Below are 15,390 nucleotides of genomic sequence, written 5' to 3' on the forward strand. Positions count from 1 at the left end.
TCTAGGTGGCATGTTAGCTTTTTAAAAAAAAAAAAAAAATAATTTTAAAATGTGGTTGTCGCCGTGTCCGTTGTGTGGCAACTTGACAAATACCAAACGAGATGCGAAAGAATCACCAATTACCATCTTTTTGGGACAAAATTGGCATCACTGAAACAATCCCCAAATTAAATATTCCTTCATTTTAATTAAGCTTACTGTTCATCCGGCATTGTTTGAAAATTGTATTTTAAACTCGGCCCATTATAATAAGAGAAATTTTATTTACAATTCTGATTAGAGGATTACGTATACAGTCTCATTGATGAATATAGATAAAAGAGAAAAAAAAAATTATTTTAAAAAGAGTTAGTCTACATACATTTTCTAAATAGAAACTATTCATGCAAATTCATACAGTTATGGTTAAAAAAATTTTAAAATTATAATAATATCTTTTTTAAAATGATACTTTTTTTCTTTTATCCTCATTTATTATTGGGACTGTATATACAATCTTCTATTCAGAACAGTAAAAAGAATTTTTATTTAAAAAATAATATATTTTTATAATTTTATAATTTTTTTAAATATAATTATATGAATTTGTATCAACCATTTCTATTTAAGAATTGTAAGTTGACTAAACTGATGTATGTATGGGAATATGCAATTATCATGTTATTAAAGTGCTAGAATTAACAATACTAATTATGTAAGCAACGTTTCATGATTTTGATGTCCAGCCAGCAGAAAAGCTTCAATGGCAACAAAAGTCATGTAGCCTGACAAAGCATGCAAGCTGGCTGGGAATTAAAAATTAAAAATTGCAAGTGGAACATGATCGATTACCCACTCCCCAGCTTCCTTCTCTTTTCCCAATCCAGCAACATTGTAATAAAAAGTTAACAAAAAAAAAAAAAAGAGAAAGCTTCCTAGTGGGCGTAGTCCCGCTCGTGAGTTAAGAGATGGATGCCAATTGAATTGAGTTAGTTGGGATGAAATGAATTGTTTAATTTTTTTAAAATGAATTTAAATATATTTAAATATTAAGATAAATTTATATAATTTATGTAAAATTGGTCAATCGTATGATTTCAACTAAGCTTTATATATTCCGTTTATGTTATCCGATCCATTAGTTGTCATGAATATAAGAGTATTTTAATATATTTTTAAGTATTTTATTTTTAAATATCATTTAAATATAAAATAATTTTTATTTTTTAAAATTATAAGACTCTGTGTATTGCTCACGTGTGTGTATATATATATATATATATATATATATATATAAATAATGACTAAGAAAAAACAAGCACTTACAACCAATAAAGAAAAAACAAAAAAGTATGACATTTAAAAATGACTAAGAGAGTTAGAGTCTTTGTTTACCATATGAGTTTCATATCATCCGATCTCATTATATGTTTTATTTCTTTCTCAAATACTATATAAAATAGATACTTTTTAATTTAATCATTATCTAATTATTATAATTTTCTCAAACTTATAAAGAAATATAAAAATAATTTAAATTTTTCAAATCTCAAAACAAAAAATAATATTATAATAATTGTTTAACTCTATATTATTTTTTATTTAACTTTTTCTATATCATTTCTCAAAATACCATAATATATCATAACTCAAACTACAAACTATTTTAATATCATTCACAAACTATTTCATGACTAGTCATAAATTTTTAATCTCTATCTAATTTCTCAAAGATTCTCTAATTATAAATTCAGTCATTTGAATTTATGCTTGAAATTTTTAAATTTGGCAATTAGTACTTTTCGTCTACCAGACACGCCTATTCTAGGTTGCACGTCCGTATTTAAGAAAAAATAAATCAATTAATGGTTGTCACAAGGGTGTGTAATCGGTCTAGTTTGATCCGGTTTTAAACAAAATTTAAGACCGAATTTGTTTGTGCCGATTTTACATTTTTCAAAACTAATTATGCACTAGTTACTTTTCTAAACTGGTATCTCTGATTTTTACAGTTTCCAGTCCAGTTTTCCAATTTTTTTAAATATTAGTTTGTCATTAAAAATCTATTAATAAAAAAAACTGCTTCAAAAAATCTGTAGTTGAGAATAGAAAGGAGATTTCAATCATGTAAGAAATGTAAAGTATTGAACTAGACACAAGACTCTTTGCATTTCACTGATAATTGTTTTTTTATATTCTCCCAAACATAGAAATAAAAAATGCTAGCATTTTCAATAGGAAAAATCTATCCTGCCGCCCCACTTGTACCGCTCGGTGTGACTGCTAGGTGTTTTTTTTTTTTTTTTACTTAATGATGAAGGAAGTGATTTTAAGTATATTAGTGTATTTTTTTTATTTTTTAAAAATATTTAAATATATTAAAAAAATGTGAAAAGAAAAATAAAGAAAAAATAAAAACTCAAAATATGCTGTGCGGTAAAACTGATCGGGCTACTCTATAATATTTTTAATTTAATCACTATCTAATTATTAAAAAAATTTCAAATTTTTATTTTTTTAAATAAAATAAAAATAATATTAAAAAAATAATATTTTTTATTAAAATTTTTTTTATACCATTTCTCAAAATACTATAATAGATCACAACTGAAACTATTTTAAAATCATTCACAAACTATTTCACGAATTTTTAACCTCTATCTAATTTCTCAAAGATTTCATAATTCTCAATTCAGTCATTTGAATTTATGCTCCAAAATTTTAAATTTGGCAATTAATTAGTACTTTCCGTCAACCTGACACGCGTATTCTAGGTGGCATGTTAGCATTTTAAAAAAATAAATAAATAATTTTAAAATGTGGCTGTCGGCGTGTCCGTTGCGTGGCAACTTGACAAATACCAAACGAGATGCGAAAGAATCACCAATTACCATCTTTTTGGGACAAAATTGGCATCACTGAAACAATCCCCAAATTAAATATTCCTTTATTTTAATTAAGCTTACTGTTCGTCCGACGTTGTTTAAAAATTTTATTTTAAACTCGGCCCATTATAATAAGAGAAATTTTATTTACAATTATGATTAGAGGATTATGTGTACAGTCTCATTGATGAATATAGATAATAGAGAAAAAAATATTTTAAAAAGAGTTAGTCTACATACATTTTCTAAATATAAACTATTCATGCAAACTCATACAGTTATGTTTAAAAAAATTTTAAAATTATAATAATATCTTTTTTAAAATGATACTTTTTTTCTTTTATCCTCATTTATTATTGAGACTGTATATACAATCTTCCATTCAGAACTGCAAATAGAATTTTTATTTAAAAAAAAATATTTTTATAATTTTATAATTTTTTTAAATATAATTATATGAATTTGTATCAACCATTTCTATTTAAGAATTGTAAGTTGACTAAACTGATGTATGTATGGGAATATGCAATTATCATGTTATTAAAGAGCTAGAATTAACAATACTAATTATGTAAGCAACGTTTCATGATTTTGATGTCCAGCCAGCAGAAAAGCTTCAATGGCAACAAAAGCCATGTAGCCTGACAACGCATGCAAGCTGACTGGGAATTAAAAATTAAAAATTGCAAGTGGAACATGATCGATTACCCACTCCCCAGCTTCCTTCTATTTTCCTAATCCAGCAACATTGTAATAAAAAAGTTAACAAAAAAAAAAAAAAGAGAAAAAGATTCCTAGTGGGCGTAGTCCCGCTCGTGAGTTAAGAGATGGATGCCAATTGATTTGAGTTAGTTGGGATGAAATGAATTGTTTAATTTTTTTAAAATGAATTTGAATATATTCAAATATTAAGATAAATTTATATAATTTATGTAAAATTGGTCAATCGTATGATTTCAACTAAGCTTTATATATTCCGTTTATGTTATCTGATCCATTAGTTGTCATGAATATAAGAGTATTTTAATGTATTTTTAAGTATTTTATTTTTAAATATCATTTACATATAAAATATGTTTTATTTTTTAAAATTATAAGACTAAGAAAAAACAAGCACTTACAACCAATAAAGAAAAAACAAAAAAGTATGACATTTAAAAATGACTAAGAGAGTTAGAGTCTTTGTTTACCATATGAGTTTCATATCATCCTATCTCATTATATGTTTTATTTCTTTCTCAAATACTATATAAAATAGATACTTTTTAATTTAATCATTATCTAATTATTATAATTTTTTCAAACTTATAAAGAAGCATAAAAATAATTTATTTTTTTCAAATCTCAAAACAAAAATAATATTATAATAATAGTTTAACTCTATATTATTTTTTATTTAACTTTTTCTATATCATTTCTCAAAATACCATAATATATCATAACTTAAACTACAAACTATTTTAATATCATTCACAAACTATTTCATGACTAGTCATAAATTTTTAATCTCTATCTAATTTCTCAAATATTCCCTAATTATAAATTCAGTCATTTGAATTTATGCTTGAAATTTTTAAATTTGGCAATTAGTACTTTTCGTCTACCAGACACGCCTATTCTAGGTTGCATGTCAGTATTTAAGAAAAAATAAATCAATTAATGGTTGTCGCTAAGGGTGTAATCGGTCTAATTTGATCCGGTTTTAAACAAAATTTAAGACCGAACTTGTTTGTACCGATTTTACATTTTTCAAAATTGATTACGCACCAGTTACCTTCCTAAACTGGTATCTCCGATTTTTACAGTTTCCAGTCCAGTTTTCCAGTTTTTTTAAATGTTAGTTTGTCATTAAAAATCTGTTAATAAAAAAAACTGCTTCAAAAAATCTGTAATTGAAAATAGAAAGGAGATTTCAAGCATGTAAGAGATCTAAAGTACTGAACTGGACACAAGACTCTTTGCATTTCACTGATAATTGTTTTTTATATTCTCCTAAACCTAGAAACAAAAAATGCTAGCATTCTTAATAGGAAAAGTTTACCCTGCCGCCCCACTTGTATTGCTCGGTGTGACCGCTCGGTGTTTTTTTTTCTACTTAATGATGAAGGAAGTGCTTTTAAGTGTATTAGTGTATTTTTTTATTTTTTAAAAATATTTAAATATATTAAAAAAATGTGAAAAGAAAAATAAAGAAAAAATAAAAACTCAAAATATGTTGTGCGATAAAACTGATCGGGCTACTCTGGGCGGCAGAGTAGCCCGACTCTTTTCAATAACATGAAAAGTGTGCAAATAATATTTTTTTAAAGTATTCTTTTAGTTCTATTTAGAATTATTTGTCTCCATTGTTGTATTGTATCTTTTCTTTGAGTTCCTCTGTTGAGCACACTAACATTTTGTAGGTATTTTCTATAATTGTGGATTGACTAGGAAATACTTGTCGACGTTCTTTAATGGTGATAGAAGTCTTTGTCCTTTTGTTTTAATGTATAAAGTTATGAGCTTTATACCACCTTCATTCTTTCATCCCAAGTAGAAAAAAATCTCATAAATTTAACCTAACGATTTACATATACTTAATACTTATGATAGAAACTTGAAAGTAGTTGGGTCCTATATACATGGTTGTTGAATTGCATAATAAATGCAAGCGGGTGAAATTCAATTTCGAAGTGAACACGAATCACTTTTTCATTCTCTGATCAGAAAGAAAATCTATGGGTTCGATTAGGTCTTAGTTCTCTGTCACATGGCCGAAATGAATATCTAAATCTAACAAGTAATGAAATGAAAAAAAAAATGGAGAAGCATTACCGTGAGGTGAGGCCGAAGGTTTGTGAGGCGAGGAAGAGAGGCAAGGCAGCAACTGGCGAGGCAGAGAGGCGAGGCAGAGAGGCGAGAGGAGAGGCAGAGACGAGAGTGGGGCAAAGAGGCGAGGCAAAGAGTGAGGCAGTCTGCAGAGAGGCGAGGAAGAGACGAGAGTGAGGTTTGATTTTAGCCTTTAGGGTTTATTGGCATTATTGCCTTTTGGAAGTCTAAACGGTGTCATTTAGACTGTTGGTTTCTGGAGATTTGGAGAGGAAACGGCGCCATTTTCTGTTGGTTTCTTCTATGTAGATGGTTCTTCTTCTTTTTTTAAATGATAATTATAATTTTTATATATTTGTAATACATTTAATACATAGTTATAGACTATAGTGATTTAGTTATAGTGATTATTAGACTATACAATAGTAATAATATTAGACTATTAGTATTAGTTATATATAGTATAGCTATATAATATATTAGACTATATAATAGTATTAATAGTTATATAATAGTTATATATTAGACTATATAATAGTATTAATATTAGACTATTAATATTAGTTATATATTAGTATTAGTTATAGTGATTTAATATAACTATATCAGTATAACTATAACTATAGTCTATATTAGCCTATTAGTATTAATTATATGTTAGTATTAGTTATGGTGATTTAGTATAACTATATTAGTATAAGTATAACTATAGTCTATATTAGTATAACTACAAATGTCCTATGTACTTATCAAAACTTAGTGATAATATTTGAGTGATTTTTTTTCTTTTTATATATTATATATAAAACTTATATATAAAAAATATTTTGTATAATATTATTTTTGTATAAAACTTATATATCTATAATATTATTATTTTTTTATTTTTTTCTCCAATCGGGTCGGTCCGGTCCCGAAACCACGGAACCAGAATCGGACTGAGTCCTACTGGTTTGTGCAAATAAAGAACCGGTTCCAGACTGGAAAACTGGCCCAACCGGTCCGATTCGGTCCAATTTTCCAGTCCAAACTTATACCCCTAGTTGTCACCATGTCCGTTGCATGGTGTTATTGTCATATTGACATAGATAAATGATAAAACAACTACTCCTTTACAATTTTCTAATAAAATAATATTTTTTGATATACTCATTTGTGATGGTAGCGTCGGTGTGAAGTTGTCTTTGAGGCTTCTAATTCTGTCGCACGACAGGAGGCTGATGGGAGTGGCTGACGGTTTATTCTACTTGCCGTGAGAGAGGAAGGGGTCGTGGGTCTTGTTACCGTGGTGTTGCTTGGGCTGGGGAGGAGACGTGGAGGAGTTTCCTGATGATTGCAAGGTTCTTGTTTTCATACAAAGGGTTTCATAGGATTTTATAGAGGGAAAAGAGAAAGAGTGATGATAGGATTTTAGAATTGGTTTCCCTGATCAATTAGGAGATAAAAATGTAAATGAGATTAGGGTTATCCAATCAAGAGATAAGAATAAGGTTTATGGGTGGAGATATGGAGAAAAAGATTTTATTTCAAAACTAAACTCTAGTGGTTATTCTAAAAAAATCGAGTCATAATAAAATATCAATACTAAAATGATAATAATCTTATTTAAAAGAATAATGTAAAATTTGATGATAATAATAATAATAATAATAATAATAATAATAATAATAATAATAATAATAATAATAATAATAATAATAATAATAATAAATTTATAGCTATTTGAAAAAAATTACATAAAACTTATATTATAGCCTAAACTTAGGATTAGGTTGTTACACAGACGATCAGGTCCGTCAGCTAGTTCGAAACCCTTTGGCTCTTTCATATGATGGGAGCAAGGTGATCCGACAGGCTGATTGTATATCATTTTTCAGAATGCTTAATTTGATTTTTAGGTATAACATCAATCCGAAAAAACACAAGACTGCTTTCAGGATCGAGCGAGCCAGATTTTTGTTGTAGATAGCATGGGGGAGTCGACTGATCTGGCATTGTATTTCTCCATCCGTATTCGATTGGAGTCACGCTATTCCAGTGGAGGTCGTCTACCATTTGCATTGTTGATATCTAACTTCCTACTCCGATCGGGGGTTACAGTATTTGGGACTGAGCGGAGGTCGCCATAGATGGGGCCCCTTAACAAGATAACATTCAGCAGGAGTAATGGGCAATTCTAGAAGACTACAACAGAAAAACCTAGTGGCACGCCGACCAATCTAGCTTCTAGTAGTACTTTCGGTGTTGAGAGACAGCCTGTTGTGGTTACTTGAATCAAGTACGAGCTCTGTTTCTTGTATTCATTGAGTCCATCATGGAGAAGCTTAGGGATCTAGATGGATGTATTAAAATGTTACAAGAGGATTTTGATCTATTTAGTAAAGAAATCATTTTAGTTATTATTTTTCTTTTTATGTTATATCTAACATTGTATATTTGGGATGTTAATGTATGGTTTTTATTTTTAGTGTTTGTTACCTTATTTATTTTTTCATTTTACTTACTGTTCATGATAATATAAAACATAACACTATCTTTAAAGTTATATTTATATAAATTTAACATAAAAGAAATCACTATCAAAATTTGAAATTAATTACATAAAATTAATTTATGAATTTATAAATATTTTTACTCATCGTAAATAATAATATATAATATATACACATTTTTTATATTTTGAAAATGATAAAAAAATTAATGGAAAAAATATTTATTAATTTAATAGAAAAAATATATACACAAATTAATGATGATAAACAATGTCTCTATTATTTCCAACCTAATTAGTCTTTCGAATGAATAATGTGGTGGTCGAATTGGTTCGAATGATTTTTTTTTTTTGTTCGAATGGTCCAGCAACCTTGCCGCCACATTTTTCCACCAAATCTCTTCTGTTCGAACGAATAAATGTATGTTCGAACGGTTATGAACTTTTAAAAAAAAAAAATTTAATTTCCCGCCAAGATTATTATTCAAACAAATTATATACTATTCGAATAGATATGAATTCATTGTTCAAATCTATTTTGTCACGTTCGAACGGTTTTACAATTTTGAGATGATCTTATTCAGTATAAAATATCTAGTTCGAATGGATTTTTATCCGTTCGAATGAATTTACAAGCTCAGCCAAGTTTTAATTTCATCTCCAATAATTACTTTTAGGGATGAAATTTAATTCGTCCTTAACAAATTTAACCTTTAAAAGTGAAATTTCTTGTACTATGGATTTAGTTTAAAATATGGAGTAGTTTGATCATTTCGTATGTATTTTGATATTTATTGGAGCAATACTCATGTTGGAATCATTTGTTCATGACATTCCTTGCTAGTTTGATTAGGGATCTCATTTGGGCTCGATTTGTCAATTTTGCCAGACAACCTATTTGGGGAAAAATGGAACACATACACACACACACTCTCTCTCTCTCTCCCTCCAATATATAATTATTATACTGGTGTTAGGATATAAAATAAATAATAAAATTTATATCTTTCTATCAGCTTTAGTTTAAGTTTTTGGGACAAGTGATAGTTTCACATAATATAAAAAACAGAGGTCCTGAGTTCGAACCTTGACTCTACATTCTACTATATTTAATTACATATTCTACGTATTGGGACAACCCATTGAGAGGGAATCTGACCTACACGCGAGAGAGAATATTAAGATACAAAATAAATAATAAAATCTATAACTTTTTATTAGCTCTAACTTAAGTTTTAAGGACAAATAATGATTTCACAACTGAAAAATCTATAATAAAATTTTTATTGATAAAAATACGCAAACGGTTTGAATAAATATTTCGCCTGCCACCTTGGAATTTTTGGGAATAAAATTGACGCTTTGAGAAGTGAGAACAGATACTTTTGGGGTAATGTTTTTGAACTAATTTTATCTTAGTAGAAAAAGTCTTGACACGTAGCATTATTTTACAACTTAAAAGTATCTAGAAAGCCATAATAAAATTTTTATTGATAATAATACGCAAATGGTTTGAATAAATATTTCGCCGGCCACCTTTGAATTTCTGGGATTCAAAGTGACGAAATCAAAACCTTTTGAGACAAAAATTTTCATCCCTAAAAAAGTAAATTTGATGTAGTGATATAAATGAAGTACTAGTAAACCAACACCCATAATTTATTGGCACAGGTTATCAAAATAATAATAATATTATTATTATTGGCACCGTATGTATTAGCACTACTGTAATGTTATCTCTCATCTCTTTGCCCACACAGGTATATCCAATTCGACCATTCTTGTAGATGACATCTATTGCTTGTGAAATATTTAAAACACACATAAGGAGAGACATTGGGATAGCATTAGGCCTTGTAAATTCCTCATTCATGCCTTTCCATGCATTAGAAACTTGCTTGTTCAGTTCTTCATATGCCACTTGTGTATATGAGACCTCATATTGGTTCATGTAGCATTCAACTGCTGAGGCAGCATGCCTCTTTTTTTTTTTTTTTTTTTTAGGAAAGCAAATTATCATTGATAAAAAAAACATTACAGACATTTGTCAAGCAATGTAGCTTAAGAAAAGAAGTCTGAAATACAATCCTACCAGAACTCTAAACTTTCAACATTCCTAGCATATCGGGCAGGCCTATGTGCTGCCACATTTCCTATTCTATTGACATGTTGAACTTGACATTCCCCAAACAATTGTAGAACTTTTTTGGTTTCACTCAACAAATTTCCCAACATTGTTGAAGATTCTGCTTGCTCTTGAAGTTCTTTCACCATCAACAAACAATCACTTTTAATTATTAGCTTCTGGATATCCATGTTAGCACAGAGTTGTAAACCTCTAAATATTGCTAGTAACTCAATAGATTATGGATCAACAACTTCTTTTTCAACATTACTAGCAGTCATAACAATATCTCATTTGTCATCTTTAAGAATAGCACCAACTCCAACTCTATGTATATCACAAAATATTGCCTCATCCACATTTAGCTTCAAGTATCCTGGAGGGGTAGGTTTCCAGCAGTAGTAATCCTTTGTCTTGGTATTTGGAAAATACTTGATGATTGTAAACATCATGTGTAGTGATAGAGCATGTTCAATTACCTGTCTTGGTTCAATACAAGCTTTGTCATGCACCATCTTATATCTTCTAAACAAAAAGTCCCACGCAATTGAGAAGATATAGTCAGGTATTATGCCCTGTTAGCTTCTTTCACTTTCATTGCTACATCTATTATATTCAGACCCATTTACATCTTTTCCATAATAGGCACATATCTATCCCAATAATCTCTAATTTTAGGACAATAGAATAATGCATGTTGTAGATCTTCTAACCTTTCATTGTTGAAACAACACGTCCCTTCAGTAATCACATTCTTCTTTCGTAGATTATGTTAAGTAGGTAGCCCTTCTTTGCAAGCTCTCCAAGCAAACACCTTCACTTTATTAGGGACTTTCATCTTCCATAGAGCATGTTGTCTGCTAGCAATAGACCACTCACTTGAACAGTTGTTGGACTTCTCTTTGATTAATCTGTAGGCACTCCTAATACTGAATTTCTTACTTTTCTCTTGTGTCCATGTTCGTTTATCAGGTTGCTCTCCAGGGCAAATTATGATTTTTAGAATTTTTGCTAGTACATTTAGATTAAATAGAGCTCTTATCCAGTGAATCTTTCTTTCATTTTTTTTTTTCTGACCCCACTAAAATCTTGCCATCATGGCTTCCAGTTCTAAGCATAAGTTACCAGGCAGTAAAGAACAACTTATAGAGTATGTAGGGATTGAGAGGGCTATTACTTTTATAAGCACTTCCTTACCATATTGAGATATCATTTGTTCTTTCCAACTTTGTAACTTTCTTTGTGTTTTATTTATGAGAAAACCTTGGTTTTTTATTTACCTACAATAGGAGGTAAACCTAAGTACTTCGCATATTGTTGAGCAGTATGACCCCCCATAAGTACATTATTTATTCTTGCACCTCATATTTCACATTCCTACTAAAGACCATATAGGTTTTATCTATGTTTATTTTCTGACCTGAAGCCTTCTCATATTTATCAAGAAAAAATTTAACATTTATGTTTTCCTAATAAAAGCCTGACTATTAAGCTTGACTATAGACTCCAAATTCTCAATAACTATAGACTCCAAATTCTCAATGACATATAAAATAATTGTTTTAAACCAACTACTTCAATATAATCAACCTTCCAAAATACCAAGTCATCAAAACGCGACAAGATTTCTGAATAAAATTCTCCAGTAATCATAACTCTCTATGCTTAATCCATCATGCTTATATCATCTCACTCATGCTCCATAATCTTGATATTCAGTTGAAATACTCAAATTATCTGAAAAATATTGTGGAGATAATGTGAGTTATCAACTTATTAAGTAGAAAACATATACTACTATATAAACATAAGCATTTGCAGAGTTCAAAATGCAGAACAAAACATTTACTTTCAAAATACAGAATCAAAATATGTTATCAAAATATTAGAGCGAAACTTTCAGAAATATCCTTGTTCAAAACTCCTTTAACATATCGTAATCTGAGACATCATCTTCATATCATATCAGAGCATCACATCAGAATATATGCTATGATTAACCCCTTTGGTAGGGTTGTATACCACCATTATACCCGTGATAGGGCTGTATACCACTATTATACCCTTAACAGGGCCGTATACACTATTATACCTGTTGTAGGGCCTTAACGGAGCAAATCAGAAATAGAACCAAAACCAAAACAGAATCAAATTCAGAATAAAAAAGTTATGCCAAAGGTTTTTCAGATGTCACATCATATCAAAACAGAGTACTAAACAGATTCAGATCATTTTACATATTCAAAAACAAATTTAGAACATCTTTACATCATGTGCACAAATTTTCAAATTTCATATTCGCTCTCATTACGCATAGTTCAGAAACATAATACCAAAAATTTGCTCATGTCTACATTAGTCATTACAAAAATAATTTTCTCTTTTATACAGATTTCATGACTAATGTATAACAAATAACTGAGGTTGTTTCAAATTTCTTTTTATAACAAAACATGAATATTTTCCAAAATCAATCTCAATTATTTATTTTATGCAAAGTCTAGTGTAGGAATCCTGCTTACCTGAAATTTTTAATTTTTCTGAAGTTTCCTACAACAATGCCAAAAGAATATCAATCGTCACCTAGAAAATAGTCATATAACCTGCTTAAATTTCCAATGGAACACATACTTTGTAATTAAAACCTAAGATATAAAAATCTATATTTTCCTTAATGTCTAAAAATTTTCGAAATCCAAAAATATCGACTCTCCCAAAAACACTTTGATATTCACATAATTTCCCCAAACAAATACGCAATTAAATCTTAAGATCATATTACTCCTAAATTGGTCTTATAATATTGTTTATGAAAACACATGATCTCAACATCAAAATATACATATATAGTAAACCCATTATATCCAGCCGTGGCCCATAAATTTGTGCAGCCAATAATGTAACATAACCCTTAAAAACTATCTACAAGCCCATGGCCCATTTCAAAAAGCATGGCCCAATATCCAAAAAACATGCCAGCCTGTAAGTGACAAAGATAGAGAGAGAGTTACTTGAAATGAGGGAGAGGCCGAGAGATAGGGAGGGCTTTTAGAGAGAGAAGGGGGGGAGAGAAAGAGTGTGTCTCGCATAGAGAGAGAACGAGCCTTACCTTGGGAGCTTGTGTCGTGCAACATGGAGGAACAACGACATTAGTTGAGTGAATGTGGAGGAGGCTTGCTTTTCAGCAAGTAATAGTGGTCGAGGCAGTAGTGAGGCAATGGCTACATGGTGCAACCCTCGTGGTGGTTGGGCAGCTTGCGGAGGAGTCTTATGCAGTGGAGGTACTTGCTCTATTTTCATGTGGTGAAACGGAGGCTCTCAGTGGTTTATAGAGAGCAGATAGTGATTGTGGAAGGCCGTGGCGAGGTGGTGCCAGGTGGTGGCGCATGACGAGGCTTTGGAAAAACTTGAGCAGATAGAGTGGTGGTTTCTACGATGGCTTGAGGTAGTGTTTCTATGTTGGTTTGCTTGAACGTGTAGGGCGTACTAGGCCTGGGGTGCAGGAGTCTGGCAGTTGGCGACGTGAAGGGGAGAGGTGGTGATCGGCATTATCTGCAGCTGAGGAAGGAGTCATGGAGGATTTGCTGGACGTGGCTTGCTCTATTTTGGTGGTATAAAAGCAGGGGCATTTCTGTTGACAGTTTACAGTGGCTGGGGACGGTGGTTCAAGTGTTTAGCAGTTGAGGAGAGTAGAAGAGGAGTAGGAGTAGGAGCGGTGGTGTAGCGACTAAACTCGCTGGGATGTGGGCTGCTTAGCCCGTGACATAGCGAGGCTCAACCATGGTGGCTTGCAGTTGTGTCGGTTTTCATGGGATGAGGTAGTGGCATGAGGAGGAGCATGCAATGCTGTGGTGGCTGCCTTGTGGTGTTTCCCGTGGTTGGAGACACTAGTTTTAGTTGGCTATACTGTGGTGGTAGAGAAACAACCTGGGTGTGGGGGAGCATGTGGTGGATCAATGTGGATGGTGGCGTTGCGATTGGTGGTGGAGAACAGGGAAAACCGAGTGAAACTCCATGAGATGGCAGACCAAAATCGCAGGGAATAGATGAGAGAGAAACTAACGAGTGAGAGAGAATGTTGAGAGGAAGATCTGGATGTTGGAAAAATAGATTGAAAAAGGATGGGGAAGGTGGGAATATGGAGGAGGAAAATCTGAATTGTGTGTGCGAGTTTGGGGCTGCCAAGACGTGGAGACGTGGGGGAGTGAACGTATGACAACCCTAGCTTGGGGGAGTTTCTACGAAAATGGGTATGCATGAATTTATGTAGGTAGTCGAAACCGTGTGTGAGTTATTGAATAGTCGTGTCGGGCTTTTACAATAAAATCTTCGGCCACTACAAAAAAATGTCCACTTGGTCTATAAATTATTAAATGAGCTTAATTCATTTATTGAGCCCAAAATCATTAGTTAAATTCTGATGGGGCCAAAAGAAAAAGCTTTTGACTCTTGGGCCTAATTAAACTCGCAAATAACAAAAAAATATAGCTCGTTGGCAAATACAAATTATACAATAAATCTGAAATAAGGTTTACAAAATAATGGCTTGTTAAACGTAATTTATGGCCAACAATCTATATTCCACCAAAATAAAAATTTAGGCACGTAGTCTATTCAAAATTTTTCGTTAAATCTCAAATGGCTACCCATAGTTATTAAACAAATAAAAATATTATATATATAAAAAATTAGTAATACTCAGGTTTGGGCCGTTGGCCTGGCTTAGTACCGGAGGTGTTACAAAGATTCTGTTCATGGTACATATTGACAACTACTTTCACATCCAAAGAATCAGGGGCTTACATATGGAAAAACACAGCTAACCATGTCGGTAGTTGATCATGTTACATGTGATGGGCCTATAAACCATGGAGTTTAGGCCCATGGTTAGCTGAACAAGCATCTTTTTCATGATTAAACTCTTAATTATTATTCAATCACGTACTGCAGCTAACGTGACTAATTGAGTTTGGGTGTTGCAGAGTCAGAGAGTTCTTAAGGTTGCATGTGATTAAGCTGTGCTAGCCAGAAGCCTAGTCAGCCAAGCTTGGAGGTTAGGTTAGTTTGGGTTCACTCTAATTCATAGGCCGAGTCCCAAATAC

Source organism: Juglans regia, chromosome 2 (genome assembly GCF_001411555.2).
Source record: "Juglans regia cultivar Chandler chromosome 2, Walnut 2.0, whole genome shotgun sequence".
NCBI lineage: Eukaryota > Viridiplantae > Streptophyta > Magnoliopsida > Fagales > Juglandaceae > Juglans > Juglans regia.